Source organism: Ursus americanus, chromosome 2 (assembly GCF_024610735.1).
Source record: "Ursus americanus isolate L20-20 chromosome 2, mUrsAme1.1.p, whole genome shotgun sequence".
Classification (NCBI taxonomy): domain Eukaryota; kingdom Metazoa; phylum Chordata; class Mammalia; order Carnivora; family Ursidae; genus Ursus; species Ursus americanus.
In genome coordinates, this window is record NC_142128.1 from 58,571,538 (window position 1) to 58,594,486 (window position 22,949).

At 34.5% G+C, this 22,949-nt stretch overlaps 1 protein-coding gene and 1 pseudogene across 1 annotated transcript in view; one reads left to right on the top strand and one right to left on the bottom strand.

The window, feature by feature from the left end:
* Positions 1–22,949, bottom strand: part of BRINP3 (BMP/retinoic acid inducible neural specific 3) — a 376,973-nt gene that overhangs the window by 289,915 nt on the left and 64,109 nt on the right. The window lies entirely within an intron of this gene.
* Positions 9,744–10,248, top strand: LOC123800148 (large ribosomal subunit protein uL11 pseudogene; annotated as a pseudogene).

Here is a 22,949-nt window from a genome sequence, read left to right on the forward strand (position 1 = left end):
AAAATATATTATTAGAACTGAAATGAATCAATTGACCATTGATTCTAGGAATGTGGGAATTCTTGGTGAATTTAAGATTGCTCAGTGGTGTGGGTATGTTAAGTCAAACTCTAACTGGGATGAATGCAAGAAAAAATGGAAGAAGTATTGGCAATAAAGTGCATATAAATTTCTTTTGATGAGTTTTACTACTCAAAAGTGCAGAGAAATGGGCAGTGATGGGTCAAGAGAGTTTTTTATTGTTTTTATTGTTGCTGTTATTAACTGATAGAGGTGATGACAGCTTGTTTAAACACTGATGAAAATGTTCCTGTAGACATGAGAAAGACTTCTTGAAACAGCTTTTGGAAGGAAGGGGATATGGATTATTCATTTCTAAAACTTCATCCTGCCTCACAGTGGTGTCTCAAAATAGATACCAAATAAACTATGTTGCATTCCATTCGCTGATACATAATTGCTAGCCTATACTCAGTATGATTAGCATTTGAACTTGAATTAGAAAGAGCATTTATATTATGTTGACAGTACTATGATAGCAACTTGTCAACATGATAAATAGCTAGTCTTAAATTAGCCATTAGAAAACAAACAAAAATTATATATTATATAGAACAATAGATTTTAAAATAGCTCTATTTAAATAGGAACTTGAAAAGAGTAAATTGACTTTTTAAAAACCTTATAGGTTTCTTAGGGAGTATATGAAATAGAAATATTCTTTTTAGTCCCTTTTCCTCCACGAACTAAGGCTTCCTGTGGTGATCTACAAGTAGGAAATGATTGAGCTGTAACCACACTGTAACTTATATTTAATCTACTGATGTTAGATAACACGGCCTGCCAGATTCTGAGGGTCAATGGTAGAGACCAAAACATGCCTGTCTTCATCACCTGAAATATTAAAGACAGTTAACTTTATCACTTTACACTCCATACTTGAAGTAAGACAGACACTAGAGTTAATTTTCAGATGCCATTCTCTTCTGCTCTACGTATTTCACTGGGAATGGTAATGTGTGCACACCCCTAATCTTCAAATGCACTGCCATTTTACTTGTTTAGCGCAGCAGATGGTATGAAGTTAAAAATGGAAAAAGAGATTAGCTTGGTCAAACACCCTAAACTTTGTAATTAAAAAGACTCTTCTGGAGATTAGCTTCAAAAATGTTGTGGTGCCTGATGATTAATACGCCTCTTAGGGTCGGCTTTAAAATTATATTGTGATCTGCACACTTTCATAATATAAACATGTGATAAAAGTAATCACATCTTAATAAATAATGTCAAACTGGACTCTACAGTCCTAATAATTGAAACAGTATTGATGATACTAATAATATTGTCTAAAATGTTCAGTCCCTTTACTATGGGCCAGGAACTCAGTGGCATATACAGAGCTTCTGTCACTTAATTCTCACAACAAATCTGTGAGGTAGATACTACTATTATTCCCAATTTACTAATGGAAAAAAGCTGATATTTTTAAAAGTGAGGTAACTTGACTAAGGTTACCCAGCTCAAAAGTAGTATAATTGTCCATATTGCATTATATTGTGGTACAGGTAAGGGCAACACATGTTTAAAAGGATTTCCATGAAAAGGTCACTTTTGATCCTTCCCAATATAAATGTTTCTTTTTTTCCCCTTTTTAAAAAATGTTATTTATTTATTTGGGAGAGAGAGGGAGAATGTGCACGAGCCAGGCGAGAAGCAAAGAAGCAGACTTCCCACTGAGCAGGGAACCCCGATGTAAGATTCGATCCCAGGACCCTGGGATCATGACCTGAGCTGAAGACAGATGCTTAACTGACTGAGCCATCCAGGCACCCAATATAAATGTTTCTTAAAAGAAGAGTAAGATACCCCCAACTTTTAATACCTTACATTTGCTTTGCATTTGCATATTTTTGATATTTTGTCAGTCAGACTAAGAATGAAGAATTTAAAACCTTCATCTCCAATACAGCCATACTATACCTGTTCCAGTGCTATTCTATACCTGGGTACATTGTAGGAAAAAAATCTCACTTCTCAGAGAAAAAAAAGAGGGGGGGAAGAAAGAAAGGAAATTTGGGATCAGAAAAACAAACTAATTAAGACTTCCTTTGACCTAAGTTTTATGACTTTTAAATTGTTTGTATTGTCATAGAAATGCTGTTAATGTAATGAAATCCTTGTGTTAGGTTTAATTACTTTGAGTTTCTAACTATATTCTTACTGTACATTGTAGTCATGAACAGGCTGAAATCACAAGATTGGGAATGGAACATGTCTAAATAAAAAATTACCTAATGGCACCTGGGTGGCTCAGTCAGTTGAGTGACCGACTCTTGGTTTCAGCTCAGATCATGATCTCAGGGTCCTGAGATCGAGCCCCACGTTGGTCTCTGTGTGCAGCATAGAGTCTGCTTGAGTTTCTCTCCCTCTCCCTCTGCCCCTCTCCCTGCTCACTCTCTCTCTCTCTCTCTCAAATAAATAAAATCTTTTTAAAAATTACCCATACTCACAGGATCTGATTTTCAAGAGCTGAAATCTTTTATATTATAATATTAGGATAATACTGTATTTAGCACATGGTTCTAACTTTGTTTTCTTTATAATTTACTTGAATATTAACTGAGGGACTCTAGAATACATTATATATGTATTGAATATTTTAAACACATTTATATGTATGCATATGTGTGTATGCATTTATACCACATTCATATATATAGTGTGTGTCAAAGGACCAGTAAGTGCAGTTAGTATGACTACAAAATTCTCTTAAGATCAGGGTAGGAATATGTATTACCTATGCCAACCCAAGTTATCGACTGATAATGACCTTCTGATTTTGGTGCAATTCTAAGAAGGATACTAAGGTGAGACCAGGTCTGATGGGAAAGAGAGCCCTCCCCCTGGGGACAAAAGGGAACACAGTAGCACTAATGAATAAGCATGAAATTTTTACTCTTTTAGACTGAGCACAAAATCTTGCTAATATATAAATACATTTTCATCAAATGCACAAATAGAATCTGTGAGAGAAAGTATATATGAAGTCCATTTCCTCAATCCATAAGGACAATGCATGGAAAGCTGAAGGTTCCTAATATACACATATATTTTTAAATAAAGCAATAAGCATTAAGAAAACTCTAGACATATAAAATCACATCCTTCTGTATTCCCTTCTAATTACCTAGTAAAATCAGGTACTTAAAAGAGGAATTCAAAATATACTTTAGATTAATTTTCTTATATATAGCTCACATCTCAGAACTATTAAATCTAAAAGCATGTTGAAAAACCTTGAGTGCATGTATTACTCTGAAAATGGTTGCTAAAATTTGCATTTGATTATGCTAAAATGGATGTTATGGCTAGTTTTGTGCACTCAGTGCAGAATTTCAGTTTTAAGAAGTGTCTTAATGTATCCACATGCCCTAGAGCTAAGCCAAGGGAATAGGGAATAAGTAGAGAAAATACAGTTTCAGTGTTTTATTTTAAAATTTTCCCCTGTATTAAAACTAATATTTTGCTTGAGAAATTACTAAATGGCCAGTATTTCATTCTTTTTAACTCAAGCTTAATCCATACAAAATATTTAACATCAATTCTGTCGTATTTTGAATTTCTTATCAGTTAGGTTAGTGAAGTATTGTAGGTAAATTGTTCATCATAATTTGCTACTTGAGTCAAAGAAACAAATTAAGCCAAGAAACATGCACATGATTTTAACAAGTGTCAAGCCTTTCACTTCTATAACATTTTATAATACTTTAAAATATTTCCCTCTCTCTTTACTTACGATTATTTAGTCTCATTATTATGGAGTATTTAATGAGTCCTCAGAACAAAATATAATTTCCTTTTTTAATAAAAATAGAATTTTTAAATAGAGTAGCACAATTAAAATGTCGTTATTTCCAGTAACACTGATTTCAGCTGGCAATGTAGTCTTTTAAAAATTCCTTGTACTCTTGTACTCTTTTTTAAAATTCCTAATTCTCTTTTCTATAGAAAATATGCATGTGCATAAGCCAAAAAAAAAGCAAAATCTCTAAATTTATATTATTGCAAACTATGCTGTTTTCTTTACTCAGGATATTTCAAATAGTAATCTCAAGAGGCCCTATTCTTCTCTTGAATTAGTTAAAATATCATAGGTCTTTTACTTTAGAGATATGAAAACTTAAACAGCAAAGAAAATTAAGAAACACATTTTAATTAAAGGTAGGAAGAAACTATTTTGTTACCCATATTTCTTTTTCAAATATTATATTCTGTGTTCACTATTAATGTTTACAGTTTCATGTAAATTATGTTTACTTAAATATTTTATACAAGGATTTTATTTTATTTTATTTTTTTTTTTAAAGATTTTATTTATTTATTTGACAGAGAGACAGCCAGCGAGAGAGGGAACACAGGCAGGGGGAGTGGGAGAGGAAGAAGCAGGCTCCCAGCGGAGGAGCCTGATGTGGGGCTTGATCCCAGGACTCTAGGATCGCGCCCTGAGCCAAGGCAGACGCTTAAGAACTGAGCCACCCAGGCACCCCTATACAAGGATCTTATACAAAGATTTTGTACAAAGATTCATGTACTTAAAAAATATATTCCATGAACATACACTTAAGTTACAAGGTTAAATGATGGGATAGTGGATAGCCTAGCCTGAAAAACCTTTCACCTTTTGGAAAGGAAAAGATACCTGAAAGAATACAGAATTAAACCATTGCAAAGAGAGGTCTTTGTAGCATGTTTAGAATGTGTTACTTTTATTTTTTAAATTATTTTTAAGCTTTTATTTATTTATTTGAGAGAGAGAGAGAGAGAGAGAGTGAGAGAGAGAACACAAGCCAGGGGGAGAGGCAGAGGGAGAAGCAGACTCCTTGGATACAGGGCTTGATCCCAGGACTTAATCCACCGAGCTATCAAGGTGCCCCTAGAACGGGTTACTTTTAAAGCAGAGATTTATTGGGGCACTTGGGTGGCTCAGCCAGCTGAGCATCAGACTCTTGGTTTGGACTCAGGTCTGGACCTTGGGTCATGGGATCCAGCCCCTCCTAGGGCTCTGCACTCAGCAGGGAGTCTGTTTCCTCCTTCTCCCTCTCCCTCTGCCCCTCCCCATGCTCGCACTCTTCCTTTCCCTCTCTTTCCCTCTCTAAAATAAGTAAATAAATAAATCTTTAAAGCAGAGATTTATTAAAACCATTAAAGAACTCTTGTACATAGATCTTTTCATGGACAAGATCTCATAAAATCAAAGCATATTGTGATGTTTGTAGTAATCTTGTATATCAATGGCTTATAAGCATTTATTTATTTTTCCTATCATTTTGCCAAAAATTGTTATATGCTATCATGAGTAAAATTTTTTTTAACATGAGTAAAAATTAATCAAAATTATATTTTGAATTCCTCCTCTAAATACATGATTTTATTAGGCTATTGCTGAGAATAGAGTAAGAGGAGTAATGGCCTTATCTATGTGTAATTTTTTTCTAAATCCAATTGCTTAATGTAAGGGAAAACATTGGGAGTATGCTATCTGTCATGTATTATGAGTTGAAAATAGCAGTTTCCATAACCATGGCTAACAGAAGGAAGAAATAATTTCAACAGAAAATAAAACTTCCATTTAATTGTGTTTTTTACACAATTCTTTATTAAAACTATTAAATAACTTATCAAGTTTTTCTGATATATTTCAATTAAACACACCATTGCTTTCATCCTCAGTGCTTAGCCTTTGCACCTAGTAAACATTTAAAAAATATGTCAAATTAACACTTAAGAAATGTGTTGCATGTAAGTGATGCATCACAAAATTCTACTACCGAAACTAATATTACACTATATATTACCTAATGGGAATTTAAATAAAAACTTAAAAAAGAAAAAAAAATTTGAAAGAGAAATGAAGTAACACTTAAGAAATAGATACTATTTATAATATGTAATTGTTATACATGGTATAATGTATAGTCCTTTTTGGTATTTAAACATTTCTCTTCAGATGGATCTTTTGATTCTGTAGGCATAAAGGTTTCACATTTCCCTTTTCTTTTAACCCCCTTCAAAACAAAGGGGATGTGTGACTTTCATAACCATGTAGAGGTAGAGGATAGATGAGGGCTCAATATGCAGTGGCTGCTATGTTTGCCACTAGGAACTAAAGTTCAGGTGGTCCTTCTCCTTGGAGAACACGGTCTTTACCTTCGACCTTTGGACTCTAAATTTAGATCCATTTTGGGTTTTTCACTGGAATCTGACCTTCTGCTATTCCACTTGTCATCCCTCTGCAGCTCCTTAATATGGCAAGTGGTACTTGTGGTCGCTTACATACCACTTGCAAGCCAAGTGGAGCCAAGAACAATGGCCCAGGTTCATCTAAGCATGTTCCTGTCCTACTATCACCAAGACACCCACGTCATGTTGGAATTGTTCTTTGATAGGCTTCCAGCCCTCCCCCAAAACCAGTGAAGTGTGTCACTATGCCTGTGGTTCTCTAACTTTTCATAATTATCTCAATATTTCTAACCCTCTCCTTCCCCACCTTCCCACCTCCCACACATTTGGATTCAGGCATTGGACTTACCTACCTCACCCTTAATTACCCCTATTCCTAGGCTGGAAACAGTGAGTTTCACTTCCTTCATGCCATATCCTAATTCTCTCTACACTGAGAATACAGTGAAACTGTGATATAATTATAATCTAAATTTTGTATTCCCTGAGTCAGCAAGTTTGGAACACAACTGAATATCTGTTTGGAGTTTGAATATAAGGATTGAATTAAGGCTGTAATTAATTATCTGTCTGAGTAATTTAGTTAACTGAATTTAATAATTAAAATTCTCCCCATAATTTACTAAAAAAATTATCTCAAGAAAAGGAAGAGGTAAATACGATTTTAATATTAAATAATAATGCATCAAAAATAATTGACTACATTTCCTGAATCATTCTTTTAATGTATGAGATGATTTTACAACAATTTTCCAAGAAAAGAAAATGAATATGTGAATCTGTCAAATTTTGCTGAAATGACACTATCGTATGGGATTAATACCCTGTTCAGTGCATATTTTGCTTTTTAGAGTAAATTTACTTGGGACATATGTTAAAGGAATTATGGGTTTTTTTAAGTTACAAAAACAAAATTTGATTTCATTTTGAAGTATTCCTATCAATCAAACCGTGGTTTTAAAAATATCACATGAATTAAAAAAAAAACCAAAAATCACGTATTTTTTTTCCTTTAGTGAAAAATTTTAGAGGATAAATTATCCTGTAATTAATGCTCCACTCAAGTTCATATTAACATTAGTTCATGTCTTGAGCACATACTGCAATTTTCTTTAGGGGTGAAGAGTCTGAAGGATCATAGGTGTGTTTATAAAGGGGAGAAACTGTTAGTTTTAAAACCTTCACTGACTATCCATACCTGATTAACAGGTAGTAGATAGTTTATTTAAGTACAGTTTGTTCTGAACATTTGAATTAATAGGAATGGTGACATGAAGTTATGGGTGGCAGGAAAGATAACCTAATTTCAGAGGGGCTTACTTCTTACAGATGACTATCTCATGTACTAACTATGATGCTGAAAAAAATAATAATTACACCTTCTATAAGTCTGGATCAAGTGAATCTAGAGACTCTAGTTTCTAGCCCATTTTTGTATTGAATGTCATCCATGAAACACTATGCTAGACATATCATGCTTCACTTTCCAGATTGATGCAGTACTTTGTGCTAAAAATGAGGCAAAATCTATTCAGTGTGTTTCTCTTTAAGTACTGCCCACTGAGCACCTGCATCAGAATCTCCTATAGTACCTACTAAAAATACACATCCTCAGGTTGAGGACAAGTCCTATAAAAACAGACTCTTCAGGGCCCAGGAATCTGCATTATCATCAAAGCAAGCAATTTAGATAAACTGGAGTTTGAGAATATATTTCTTATTTAAACCTTTGTATGTGAGAGAATTAACTTAGTAGTTGGTTCATGCATTCCCTGGTTTAAAGATTTAACTCTTGGTTTAAAATCTCATTTTTGAGTGATAGAGAGAGGGAGAGAAGGAGCGGGAAAGACCCAATTTATGTTAACAAAGAGACTAACTAAGCAGCAAAATTTTATTTAAAAGAACATTTTTTTCCATTAATTTACTGAACTATAGTTAAGTATAAATGGAAAAACAGTTCACATTTATTGGACACCTACTATATGCTATGCACAGTGTTTTACATTTACATTTTATTCTAATTTCATAACACTTATGAGAGAGATAGTATTAACATGGCAATAGCAAGTGAGGAAATTAAGATGAGCATATACGTAGGATGTTGTCTCCTTCCTGGTATGCCTCTGCAGCAAAATCCTCCACCATTCTCACTTAGCTAAAAGCTTACCTCCTTTAAAACTTCAATTTGTACAAGAAGACTACATGATCCGCTTCTTCCCAGTGCCTCTTCTCAGATATGTCTCTTATAAAGAACAGTCATGGCCAACGATACATTGAAAGATGCTCAACATCACTAATCATCAGAGAAATGCAAATCAAAGACCACAATAAGATGTCACCTTAAACTTGTCAGAATGACTAAAATCAACAAGACAAGAAATAACAATCGTTGCCACGGATGTGAAGAAAAAGGAACCCTTGTGCACCACTAGTGGTGATGTAAATTGTACAGCCACTGTTGAAAATAGTTTGAAGTTTCTTCAGAAAATAAAAGTAGAAATATCATATGACCCAATAATTCCACCAGTGGATATTTACCCAAAGAAAGCAAAACCACTAATTCAAAAAGATACATGCACCCTTATGTTTACTGGAGCATTATTTACAATAGGCAAGATATGGAAGCCACCCAAATGACTAGATAAAGATGTGTTATATATATATACATATATATATATATATATATGTGTGTGTATATATATATATATAACACAGTTGTAAAAATAAGTTGAGATCTTGACATTTGGGACAACATGGATGGGCCAAGAGCATATTATGCTAAGTGAAATGAGTCAGACTAAGAAAACAAATACCATATGGTTTCACTCATATATGGAACCTGATAAAACAAATGGAGAGACAAACACAAAGCAGAAATAGACCTACAAATACAGAGAACAAACTGATGATTGCCAGAGGGAAGGGAGGTGGGAGGATGGACAAAATGAGTGAAGGGGAGTGGGAGATACAGGCTTCCGTTATAGGATGAATAAGTCACAGGAATAAAAGGCACAACATAGGGAATATAGTCAATGATACTGTAATAGTGTTGTATGGTGACAGATGGTAGCTACGCTTGTGGTGAGCATAGCATAACATATAGCATAGCTGAATCACTCTGTCGTACACCTGAAACTAATGTAAGATCATGTGTCAACTATACTCAAATTTTAAAAATTTAAAAACTAAAAAACAAAAACAAAAAAGAGTAGTCTTATGTCATCACTGGACAGGTTTCAGGGTTAATGTCTGTTTTTACATGTTTCTTCTAGAGATTATGAATTCTTTGTGACAAGGAGTTGTCTTAATTTATCTTGTTGATGTGTTTTGAGCCTAAAAGAGGGAATACTTTAATTATAAGCTAAATTCTGAAACCCTTTTAAGCCGTAGTAGTTTTATGTGAATCAAGATGATTGACTAAATTTTTGGCCTTCAGCTCCGAGGAGACGAAAGTACAACTGTCTTCCCAAATCTGGGTTCATCTCACACCAACTGCCTCCACCATGCTGCCTAGGTTTGACCCTCACGAGATCAAAGTCTATACCTGAGGTACCTGAGGTGCATTGGTGGGGAAGTCAGTGCCACATCTGCCCTGGCCTGGAAGATCAGCTCCCTGGGTCTGTATCCAAAAAAGTTTGGTTAGGACACCTCCAAGGCAACCAGTGATTGGAAGGATCTGAGGATTACAGTGAAACTGACCATTCAGAATAAACAGGCCCAGATTGAAGTGGTACTTTCTGCCTCTGCCCTGATTATCAAAGCCCTCCAGGAACCTCCAAGAGACAGAAAGAAGCAGAAAAACATTAAGTCCAGTGGAAATATCACTTTTGATGAGATTGTCAACATTGTCTGACAGATGAGGCACTGATTTTTAGACAGAGAATTCTCTGGAACCATTAAAGAGATCCTGGAAGCTGCCCGATTTGTGTGCTGCAATGTTAATGCCGCCACCTTCATGACGTCATAGATGACATCAATAGTGGTGCAGTGGAATGACCAGCTAGTTAACAACTACAAAGGAAAATATTTCAATAAAAGATCATCTGACAACCAATGGAGGGGAAAATGGCTGACTTAATAGATTTAATTAAAAATTCATTTGCACGAAAAAAAAATCTATTCTTCCAAAGAATGAACAAAAAAACTCCTTTCTTAGAAAGGAAAGACAGAAAATATTACCAAAAAAATCTGATTTTTTTTTTTTTTTTTTTGAGTTACAGAAGTCCCTGGCTAAAAATAGAAAATCTTCTCAGGGGAGCTAATTTGTGATCCCATGTGTCTCTTCATCGAGTTACAATGGCTTCAAGCTAAAAATGAAAGTGACACTACTTGGGCATGAAATTGAAGTATAGCTTTATAAAGTACAATATTAAATAGTTCTCATTTAGAATTTCCCAGGGGTTTTACAGGTAGAAAAATTTAAATAGGTATATTTTGCTCTTTTGTTCGTTACCAGTCTCTTGGTATATATAGGTACAAGGGGAACAGAAAAGGAAATATGCACCCTACAGTATTTCCCTATGTTGAGTATCATGTACTGAAACTAGGATAGAGACTGTTTCCTACCTAGGAAGATGATTCTTAAAGATTCTCTGACTAAAAAACCCTCCTCCACTGCTCTATCTAATCACATATTCAAATATAGAATCATTATGTTATAAACCTGAAACTAATACAGTGTTAGAGTATAATATATATTGATTATACCTTATTTTTTAAAAATGGAATATAAATAAATCATATAGCTTAATTTTGAAAGAACACAAGACAACCTCAAAATATTTTATGTTTCAAAAATAGTTGAGACAAATTAATTCCACTGGTTAATGTAGTAAAGAAAAAAAACGTTAGTGGGTACTGTGCACTAAACAACTATAAAAGAGAAAGTTTAATTTAGTTTAAATTCTATGTATTTTAAAGACAATACATCTAATCAAAGATTTATTTTACCAATCAGATATGATTGGTCACATCTGTTTTCTTCCATTTTTTATGGATTGGTTTATGTGTAAACACATCTTGGTCAGTATTTGAAAGTGGTAGTAGTGTTTGCTAGTAGTGGCTGACCAGTGCCATCCCCTTTCTTCCACTATCATAAAAGAACCCTCATTTTGTTCAATGGTCTATCCCATTCAGTGCAGACCCTATGACTTAGAAAAGCAGATCTTATCCATAGCTCCATAAATGAGCCTGCTTAGTATGAGCCAGTCAAGGTAATCCTAACCCCCTCACCAGTAATTTCAGTCTAGGAACACTGGCATAAGTCAAGCAGATCATGTAATTCCCTGGCAACTTTTATTCCTTCAGAATAGGTGCATGGCCTATATTGGTCTAATCAGTTCTAACAAAAGACCTTGTGTTCCATGATTCAAGAAAAGCTTTCCCTCTTTTTTGCTGAATTTGAATAAGGAAGCTTTCTGCCTCAGTTGTTTTCTGTAGTCATACAGTGACCCTAGGGAAGCTTGCTTGAGAACAAACCCAACATGTGTTGGTAGAGCACAGAGTAGAGAAATGCAAGGAAAATACAAACAAACTAACCTGGGACTCAGTTATGTCTTGGAGTGTGACCAACCTTCACACTGTTTAACATATCTTTTTGTTTAAGCTAGAGCCGTTTTAGTGTGGTCCATGGTTAGCAAGATCAGCATCACTTGAGAAATTAATAAAAATATAAATTCTGGGTCCCATCCCAGACCAACTGAATCAGAAACTTCAAGTATTGCCTATAGATATGTGTGGGCTGAACAAGATCTCCATGACATTTTCAAGTGCATGAAAGTTGGAGAAGCATTAAGGTGAATAGAAACCACTTTTGAGTCAAGATTTCTATTAATTATAGTCAAATGTATTCAAACTAATAAAAAAGACTGATCATTTCTATCAAACCAAATGTGCCACTTATACATATGTAGTTGCCAAAATAATGCTATATTTTTAAAATAAAACTCTTTAAATAAATTTTCAGTAATTTTAATGGAAATCTATTTAAAACCACATTTGCTGTTATGTTATACACCTATATTTTCAATCCATAAATATTCCCTTTATTCAATGAACAACAACAAAAAAAGTACGGGGGCACCTGGGTGGCTCAGTAGGTTGAGCGTTGGACTCTTGATTTCTGCTTAGGTCATGATCTCAGGGTCCTGGGATCTGCCAGCATTGGGCTCTGAGATCAGTGGGAGTCTGTTGGAGGATTTCTCTCCCTCTCCCTTTGCCCCTCCCCCTGCTCACGATGTGCTCTCTCTCTCTCTCACTTTCTCTCATTCTCTCTAAAATAAGTAAATAAATCTTAAAAAAAAAAAGGAAATACACATATATTTACTGTACATACTTCACTAAATCATAGTAAGTAAGAAACAAATATTGGTCTCTGCTGACAATACCTGTCACAGAGCTCCTAAAACCCATGGAATCTCGTGAGTGATAGGGGTGCGGGAGCATCTTTTGTTCAAGGTATGCACCTAGAGGAGGGCTGGTTACAAAAAACAATCAAGCTCTGATTAGAAGCTTGGAAATTTCAGCACCACCTCTAATCCTCTGGGGAGAGCAGAGGGGTTGGTGATTGAGTTAATAATTGATCAATCCCCCCTGATGAATCCTCCATAAAAATCCATAAACTATGAAGTTCAGTGAGCTTCTGGCCATGTGTGGGAAAGATGGTACATCCTAACTCACCAAAGATGGAAGCCCCTGGCTTAAAACTCTTCTGGACCTTGCCTTGTTCTGGCTACTCATTTGTATTCATTGTCATATTGTTTATCAAAATCTGAGAAAACATAAGTAATTTCCCTGAGTCCTGAGAGCCATTTCTGCAAATTATCCAACCTGAGGAGGGAAACATGGGAAACCCCGATATTTAGCCAAGTTGACAACAAGTGTCAGTACCTGGGGGATCCACTACTTGTGACTGGCATCTAAAATGGGATACAGTCTTATGGGACTAAGACCTCAATCTATGGGGTCTGTACTAACTTGTTATAGTGTCATAATTGAATTGTAGCAGCCCAGATGATGTCTGGAGAGATGGAGAATTTGTTGGTATAAGAAAAAACCTATGTATTTCGTGTCAGACGTGTTGTGGTGCGAGTAAAGAAAAATCATGGTTTACTTTTAGTAGATATATTTGTTTCTTACTAGTCTGTTATGCACAGTCTAAATGTAATAGTTAGTAGTAAAAATGCATTATTACAATCATCTTTAGAATAACAGTCTTGAGAATAAATCCACATGAAACAGTCTTAAATGGACACTGATGTCATGTGTGCAGGTATTATATTTTTATGTATGGTATATCTTTTTTCTCAGAAGGGACTTCAACTTAAAGAAATTGAAGTAATATATTCTTATATTTTAAAAAATTACATGGTTGATTATAGTTTCATTTGTGAAATTATAGGCCATTTCAAAAATTATAGAAATATATGAAATTAATATATTCATATACTCATCAACTGGAAGACTTTTAAACACATGAACATTCAAATGTTAATGTTCTGTAATAGCTCCTTCGTATTATAAATTAAAATTAGTTACATCATCTTTACACTTAATAGCAACTATCAATTTTAGAAATCCAATTTACTTTAAAAAAATCCTTTCAGACTCTATGCTAAAATCTCTTTGAAGGTGTCTCCAGAGGAGGTTGCTTTGCCATTAAAACTACCCAATCTATTCACAGAGCAGATGAAAGAGTCCTAGGTTAAGCAGATGAAAGAGTCCTAGGTTCATAAACTGATGTTGAACTTATTAGAAAATCAGAATAAAGCTTTACACTTATCAGAACATAGACTTTAATGTTCAAGTTTGACCATTCTATAAATCAGACCAAATGAAAATTTTTGAAGCCTCTATTTAAAAAAAAAAGGGGGGGAGAGAGAGACACTATATTCACAAAGTGGTAAACTTCCTTCTATGACTTCGTTAAAAATGTGCTTACATTTAATTGTTTTGAAATATTAGATTTTTCTCTATTATTAAAACATTTTTCATACTATTCTGAAAACATAATCTTCTGAATCAATAAATTATATATTCAAATTATCTGAAACGTGTTCAATACTGAAGTAGCCTAAGAAAGTACGCACATGAAGAAATGAAGTAAACATTCTATAATTAACCTGATATATGTCAAATTATGTTCTGGCTAAATGAGAAAAATTTATTCAATTTGTATTCAGTTAACCCATTAAGTTCTTCTGGGTGAATCACCTCAATTCTTAGGGCAAAGCTGCATAGCCCCCAGGTCTGGTTCTAATTTTCTAACAGGGTGAAAACAGAATAAGTACAATCAAAATTTCTGACAAAACCATACATGAAAAGAAGAGAAGTCAACATCATGGTCAAATAAACAGGTATGATCCAGCTGTCTTCACTGCCTAACACTGAACAAGACTTGTGGGGACTTCACTGACTATCATGGGTCCATGCACATGAGTATATGAATGATTTAATAATTGCAGAAGGAAGTAATCAACATATCAGTGGATCAGAGTATGAATAAGAAATGCACTCTCTAAGAGAAATTATGAACTGAAAGGTGATTCTGTAGATAAATTGAAAAGTATTGAGCTTCTTTCATGTTTTGGAGCTCACTTTCTTTAAATTCTCTGGGTATTTAATACTAATTCTCTTTAATGTAACACTTCTCATCAATACATATACTGATTTTAAATCATTATTCCCATCCCCACAGGTAATTTGATAATATTTCCATGCCAAAGTGAAAATCGGGGGGAGAAGTCTTGGCTCAGAAAGCAATGTGTATTTTAAGCAAACCTTCTTAAGGCAATGAGTGAAATGTGTCCAAAATCATTTGCAACCTACAATGTGCCAGATAAGTTACCTACCTTATCTCATTTAATAAATAAAAAAAACCACCCTAAGATATAGTAATAATTACTCCACGTGATTTTACAAACAACCAAATCTGAGCAGAAGAAAAAGTGAATAAATTATAATTGAACCCTTGATTATCAACCCAATAATCCATGCTCTTTAAATAAAATTACTGGTTATATTACAGTTATGTTTTCTATGATTTTGTTATTTGCAAACAGTAATTCTAAAACAACAAACATCAAACAAAAAGTCAGTCCATAGGAAAACAAAATTAATAGCAGTATTATGCCATTGTGCATAATCTGACACATTTGGAAAGCTTATTATAGAAAGAGGGAAAATGAATCCAGAAGAAGTCCTGTGGCCCAGCCTGAAATTCAATAAAAAGTTATATTGTACTTCTAGAATAATTCTGTTTGATGGACAAATGCTAAGCACATGTGGTTGTTTTTTCTTAATAAAGATACAGATGCTCACAACTTCATAAAACATGCTGTTATTTATTAATGTATTTACTTCCCTCACTTGGAGAAGAATGGGAATTACTAAAATGTTTCTGCATTTGCATAGCAACAAAGACAGACTATAGTTAACCAAAGGAAAAAACATTATCTTTAGCAAAAAATAATTAATGATAATATTACCTTAAATTTATAAAGCATTTTATAGTTTTCAAGGCTCTTTCATACACATTATGTCATTTAGCCCTTCAAGAGCCCTGTGAGATTGCCAGGGAAGATAAATTATTAACCCAATTTTATGGGTGAGCAAATTAAGGCTCAGAAAGATTAAGTGTCTTGCCTAATAATACACATAGTTTTATGGTGGCATTTATATATTACTATTAAAGTCAAGTTTCTTTCTGGATTTTCTGGTGTCCTCTCTTTCAACAGCGATGTTCTTACTATTTGGGATAGAGTTTTACAAATGTTTCTGCAGTTTTCAAGATGATTTTAATCTAAAAATTGTAACTGAATGGTTGCCACGAAAAAAAAAAAAAACCCATAAAGCCCCATAAACATAGCTTTTAAAAATCCTGCAGTGAAATTAGTTAGTATATTTCTAATACAGAAAACCAAGTATATAAGCAAATGAACCAAAAAGGAAGCAATTGTTCTTCAATTTATTGAAATATAAAGGACATCCATGCCCTGCATCAACAGTTCCTGAATTTTAGGATTAACAATGCCACGTTTTCTTAGTTTGTAGTAATAAAAAAATTTTTCCAAGAATCATCGGTATGCCATGTTCTTTCTTAGCATGAATAATGATGAGCAGTTTTGAGCTGTAATGATGCTGCGGGATCACAGAGAATGCAGCTTGGAGCCTTACCATATAAATTAGTGCGGTATCACATTAGCAAGCAAGACACAATCAGAGAAACGAATTCAAACTGAAGGAAAGGAATTGCCAGATATAATACTCTGAAATAAAGCAAAAACATGCAATAATATTGTTTTACTTTTCAGCTTAAGCTTCCTGAATTCCAAAGGTGGATTTGGGGATTTCATTTACAATCATCCTTTACCATGTTAGATACGCTGCTGTCACTGTGTTAGCCAGATCAATGTATCCTTTTCATCATGTTGCTTAGGTGGTACAGCGTGCCTCATAACATTCAACAAATACTTGATGATTTGTGGTGTTGAGGCAGCCTGATTTTGCCCATTCCTTCATTTGTAGGTTTTAAATTTGACTTCCAAGTTGTCTTAGGCACTGTAAAATTGTTAGTTGTTAATAGTACATACAGTTGCAGAAGTAAAAATGTAGAAATGGTTATAGGATATTGGTATTAAACTCAGCTCTACCACTAAATCTTTGTGCTACCAGCTCTTAAACACAACCACTGGACTGGCTGCTTCTCTTCATCTTTCCGAGAAACCAGCAAGAATAATATAAGAGGTTTCACAGTAGTCACCTATCCATCATTATCCTTTAATATGCTATGGAACATGTTTTATAAGCTTAACACAAATCACTTTATGCTACTATTTCTGCTAGACCTGTATTTTCATACCACTACAAGAGTCAAAACTATCTGGATGAATCTCCTGACAGATCAGATTTCAATCTCAAGTGATATAAAATACAATGCATTTTAGTTTGGCTTTTTCCTCACTTATTTTACAATAGCTTTGAGATGAACTAGGATACATGTGGCCCTGCTGTGATATATATCCAGTTAATTTAAAATAGATAAGCATCTTATATGCTGAAGACAGTTTTATCATCATGAGCCAGGAGTTTCCTCAAAAAAGCTTTTGAATCTCTTGCGTAATTCCTGCTGGGGGGAGGGGAGGAAGGTGTTCCATGAAAACTCTACCAAAACTAAAATAAAACAAAAAGAAAATAATAAAGTTCAAATTAAAATGACAGAACAGTTTCACCTAGTAATTAATTTAGTTACCTTTTATAGCTAATTCACTTTAATTAAAGCCTTGAAAGTGAAGGGAGATCAGTCCAAAATCAAAGGTTTCACATGAACATTATGGAGGCTTTTCTTTGGTCAAATTAGAGGCCAGATTATAGCCAATCTTAAAATATTTCAGTCTGAGGTATTAGCCATGTTCCTTGATCTGAACCTCTTTGATCATTATAGGGCAAGTTTTGTAGCAGCAGCAAATCAATTTATTGAGTTAAATAAATAAATAAATAAATAAATGCACGCTGCTTGAATTTTGCCAGCAACTCTGAGGGCCACACCCACAAAAGATGGTTCTTTCAATAAAAACTGATACACTTCTGACTTACCACCTTACATAATAGATTATCAAACCCACTTATGAAGTCTAAAATATGTGAAAACCTCTATACTCAAGAAAAGATATTGGCATGTAAATTCTTTCCAGAAAGTGTAAACTTAGACATTGTTATTCAGGTCTTTAGTAAATCCTGGTAGAAAGAAGTGACACTCAAGAATCGAAGACATGCATCATACAATTAAGTCATTCAACACGTTCAAACTCTACTTTATATCAAGTTTGATATCTGGAAAGAACGTATTAATATCATTAATTTAGCTTTTTAATCAAATAAGTAGTGTTTTAAATGTTATGCCTTTTGTTTTTATTCAAAGCAATGTTGTGCATACTAACATGAAAATATTTAATAAATGTAACAAATTTCTCTTAGGATTGGTTAATAAAAACCAAAAAGTTGGTATCACTTGAAATACTGATGTCCTTTTATTAGATGAAAATTTATTACTTTAGCTGAGAGGAATTTCTAAACTATATTAAAAGTTTAATCCAAATAATAATGTTAGCCCTTGATATAGTTCCATCTTTCTCAAAAGAATGTCTGTTCTTTTATAAGTTTATGTATTTTGTTTAAATTTTTGCTACTTTTTATAAATGAAATTATCTTCTTTCAATTATATTAAACATTATTTTTTTAAGAAACAGTTCTCCATGTGATCTTGCATAAACATTTTATTGTAGTTGCTTCAATTCCTCAACCTATAAAAAGAGAGAGCTGAACTATATCCTCCTTAGGGTCATTTCCATTCTAAAAAGCTCTTATTTAAAGATCTGAAAGTATTAATTAATAGAAAAGATTGATATTACTGATGAATTCAAAGCACATAGGTCAGTGGAGTTTATTTGCTCTTACTTTTTCATTTTATTTGTTAGAGCAATAAATGTAAACTATTTTTTTGCATACATACAAGATCATTGGTTCTCAAATTAGGTGATTTTGCCCTCCAGAGGATATTCATCAGTGTCTGCAGATATTTTGGTTGTCAAAACAGCATCAAGTTTAAACTGTCTTTCTAAGTGTTAACCGTATGGGTTAGAATGGTGTAACACCGCTGCTGAAGAAGGCCTTAAGAAATTACTTAAATTAAGCCAGTACTTCTGGAGAATGGGGAGATTTCACCCTCAGGCTACATTTGGCAATGTCTGAAGAAGTTTTAGTTGCGTAACTTGGGGTAAGAGTTGCTAATGGCATTGATGGTAGAAGCCAGCAATGGTGTTAAGCACTTGACAATGAACACAGCAGCCACTCACAGCAAAGAATTACCTAACCCAAATATCTACAGTGCATGCGGAGGCTGAGAAACACTGGACCAGACAGAAAAGCTCTCCTTGTCCTTAGTCTGCTCTCTCTTTAGATAAATATAAATATCTCTATATTAAATAATGTAATTATGAACACAACCTACTTTAGAAAAAAGCACAAAACTCAGTTTTTGATTTAATATACCTCCATCTCTTTTTAAATTATAGTTTAATATTTTAGCTCCTTTTTTCTTAAACTAGTAGTGAAAGATATTTTGTATATCTTATACATTTAAAAAAAAGAAACCTAAAGAATTTTTTTTTTTTTTTAGAAAGTGAAAATGACTTTCTGTTTTACAAACTGATAATTCTTTGGCAGAAGTTTCAAGCAATTTCCCTTTAACTAAGCATCTTCTAAAGAAAATTGATGTGATTATCTCACTTTGGAAGATAGAAACTGAGAATTACACTGAATATCATTCATGCAACACGTATTTGTTGAGCATCCGTTGCATGCCAGGATGATGTGAAGGAGCAGACCATATGAAAAACTGGAGAAATAAAAATGGAAATGCCTCCACCACAGCCCAAAAAAGAATAAACTGGATGTATTCGGGGGGGGGGAATCTAGGCTTTTGAGGATAAAGAACAATGACTGAGAGAGAATGATAAAAAATGAATTCTGAGAGGTAGGCAGGAGTAAAAATCACATGAGACATGGAAGGTCATGTAATGGAAGAATACTTTTTAAAATATTTCATTATTTATTTGAGAGAGAAAGAGAGAGAGTGCAAGCATGAGCAGAGGGAAGAACAGGGGGAGGAGCAGAAGAGGAGGGACAAGCAGACCCCTCCACTGAGCAGGGAGCCCTACTTGGGCTCCATCCCAGGAGCCTGAGATCATGACCTAAGCCACCAGGCACCCCTTAAGAGAAGAATATTTTAAGCAGGAAAATGGCAAGAATTGGTCCCTTCCCTTCCCTTCCCTTCCCTTCCCTTCCCTTCCCTTCCCTTCCCTTCCCTTCCCTTCCCTTCCCTTCCCTTCCCTTCCCTCCCCTTCCCTTCCCTTCCCTTCCTTCCCTTTCCTTCCCATCAATCTCTCCTTCCTTTCTTCTTTTGTTCTTTAATTTTTTCTTTCAGATTTCCCTGGATGTTAAGAAGAAAATAGACTGAAGAAGTGAGAAATGATAACGACTTGGACTAGGTTAGTAGTGTTAGAAATGAAAAAAAAAAAAAGTGGTTGAGTGATGGATACAGTATAAAGGTTAAACTTGTAAGATCTGCATGGATCAGACACGAGGGTCAAGAGAGTATGCCTCCAAAATTTTTGGCTTGACCAAGTAGATAAATAGTCTTAGACTGTCACTAAGATAAGAGACTGAAGAATAAGCCTGCTTGCTTCGGTGGGGGAAAAATCAAGCATACCAAGCATGTCAAGTTCAGGTGTCCATCATGCATATAAACAAAAATATAAGAAAATATTTAAGAGTTACAGGAAAGTTCGAGGTGGAGTTATAAATATGATGCCATCAACACATAAGAGGATACGGGTAGTATTTAAATCATATAAAACCACCTATAGAGATATGAAAACATAAAAGAGAAAAATAGGATAGCACACATAGCATTTGAAGACTTAGTGGTCAGGAAGAGGACAAGGAATCAGAATAGGAGACTGAGAGAAACAGCCAGTTTTAGAAAAGAAAGCAACAGAGAACATTGTCCTTAAAGACAAGTGAAGCAATGTTTCAAGAAAGAGGATGTGATAAGAATCTAATGCTACTGGAGGTAAAGTAAGGAAAGGACAGAGAATCAGCCATTAGATACAGTGAGAGAAAACTTTCTAGTTGTAACAAGAATTATTTCAGTGAAGTGCCTGGGGCAAAAGCCTGATTGGAGTAAAAAAAGATGGAGATTTTTGAAAATATGGTCTATTGAACAAGTGTCTATTTTCCTCCCTACTGACGTTTTGCTAAAAGGACAGTAAGAATTTTTAAAAAGGTATAAATTTATAAGGTGGAAGACTAAAGACAGAGTAAAATAATAGCAGATCAGGTCTTAAAACACATTTTGGAATTTGGAAAGCAGATAGATTGAAAACCAGTTTAGAAGGGGGAAGAAGCTAAAACCTAAGTGCTTGGAGGGATAAATGTAGAAAAAGCAAATCAATTTGCTCACAGACTCACCCAATATGTGAGAAATGGAGCTGGGAAAGGCATATGGTCACAAGTCTGTTTATACCTCAGACTCTCTTTCTACCCCTAGGCTCAGGCCACTACCTACTCTACCTTTTGCTTTGCATACCTCTCTCGTGTCCTTATTCTCTCCAGAAAATCTGGATTGACTTGGATAAAATAACATTGACAAAGTTCCTGAGTTTGCAATACCTGAAACAGCAGAATTCATGGAAAGACAATAAGCACAGATCAAGAAAATATTAATAAGGATCAGGGAAGAACAGGGAAGAGATGAGGTTTGTTTATCATATTATTGGTTAACACAATACCTAAAAATGTGACAGATTTTAATTGTCATATTAAATATAGATGGTTATTTCTATAATCTTTCAGTAAAGGAAATGAAAAAATCATATACTATAAATAAAAACACAATAAATGTGAAACAACAAATAGGAAAATACACTTCTATATATAACCAAAAGAGGGTTAATTTCCCTATTACAAGTAGTCTTGCATTTAAGTTAAAGGAAGAACAGCTTCATAGTAAAATGAGAAAAGGATGTATATAGGTAGTTTACATAAGAACTTTTTTCACCTTAAGTGATAAAAAAATTAAATGAAATGTTTGCTCTAGCAGATTAGCAAAAATTTAAAAGAATTATTCTGCCCACTACTGAATGTACAGTAATAAAATTTTGAAGGGCTTTCTGATAATGTATTTTGGCATTTTGATGTTCAAATCTTTTGATTAGCCAATGTTCAGATCCTTTGATTTAGCAAAAAGAAAGATGTGGATGTGTGTGTGAGTATGTGTGTGTATGTGTGCTATTTTTATTGTTGTTTCCATTAACTGAAAAAATCAGAGACCTAAAGTTCTACCCAAGGGAACTGATAAAATTAGGAAACATATATACACATACAATCCAATCCTTGGAACCTGTAAATATTTCCTTATAAGGAGAAGTGTCTGCACATAGAATTAAGGATCTTGATGCAGACAGATTTTGCTAGATTCTCCAGGTGGGCTACAAATCCAATTACAAGTGTCCGTATAAGAGAGAGGCAGATGGCAGAGGAGAAGACAATGTTACCACCAAAACAGAGATGGAGTAATGCGGCTACAAAGCAAGCCACCAGAAACTGGAGGAAGCATGGAACAGATTGTCCTCTAGGGCCCACAGGGGTAGCACAACACTGCCAACACTTTAATTTTGGTCCAGTGACGCTGAACATCAGAGATCTGGCCTCCAGTACTGTGAGAGTAAATTTCTACTGTTTGAAGTCACAAGATCATGGTAATATGTTACAGCAGCTAGAGGAAACTAATACATGACTGCAAGGGAAAAACTCATATTTTTCCTTCCTGAGTAGGGAAAAACCCAGTTCTTCCCTACCGTTTGTTTCTCTCCCGTGAATCTCCTTGACTACTCAAACAACCCTTCATTTTTGACACTTCTGGTCACCAAATATGTGGAGGCTTCCCCCACATCAACAACTATTTCTAGGACACTGACATGGTGTCCAAGAATTCAACTTAATTCCGACATTATCTATCCAGAGGGGGCTCAGTCCCACAGGACTTCTCCCCACCCCTACTTCAGATGCCAGTTGAAAACCCAGGTTGTCGCCTGTGTTTCTGACCAACCAGCTCTAGATCTGAGGTTCCAACAATGCTTTCTTGCATTCAA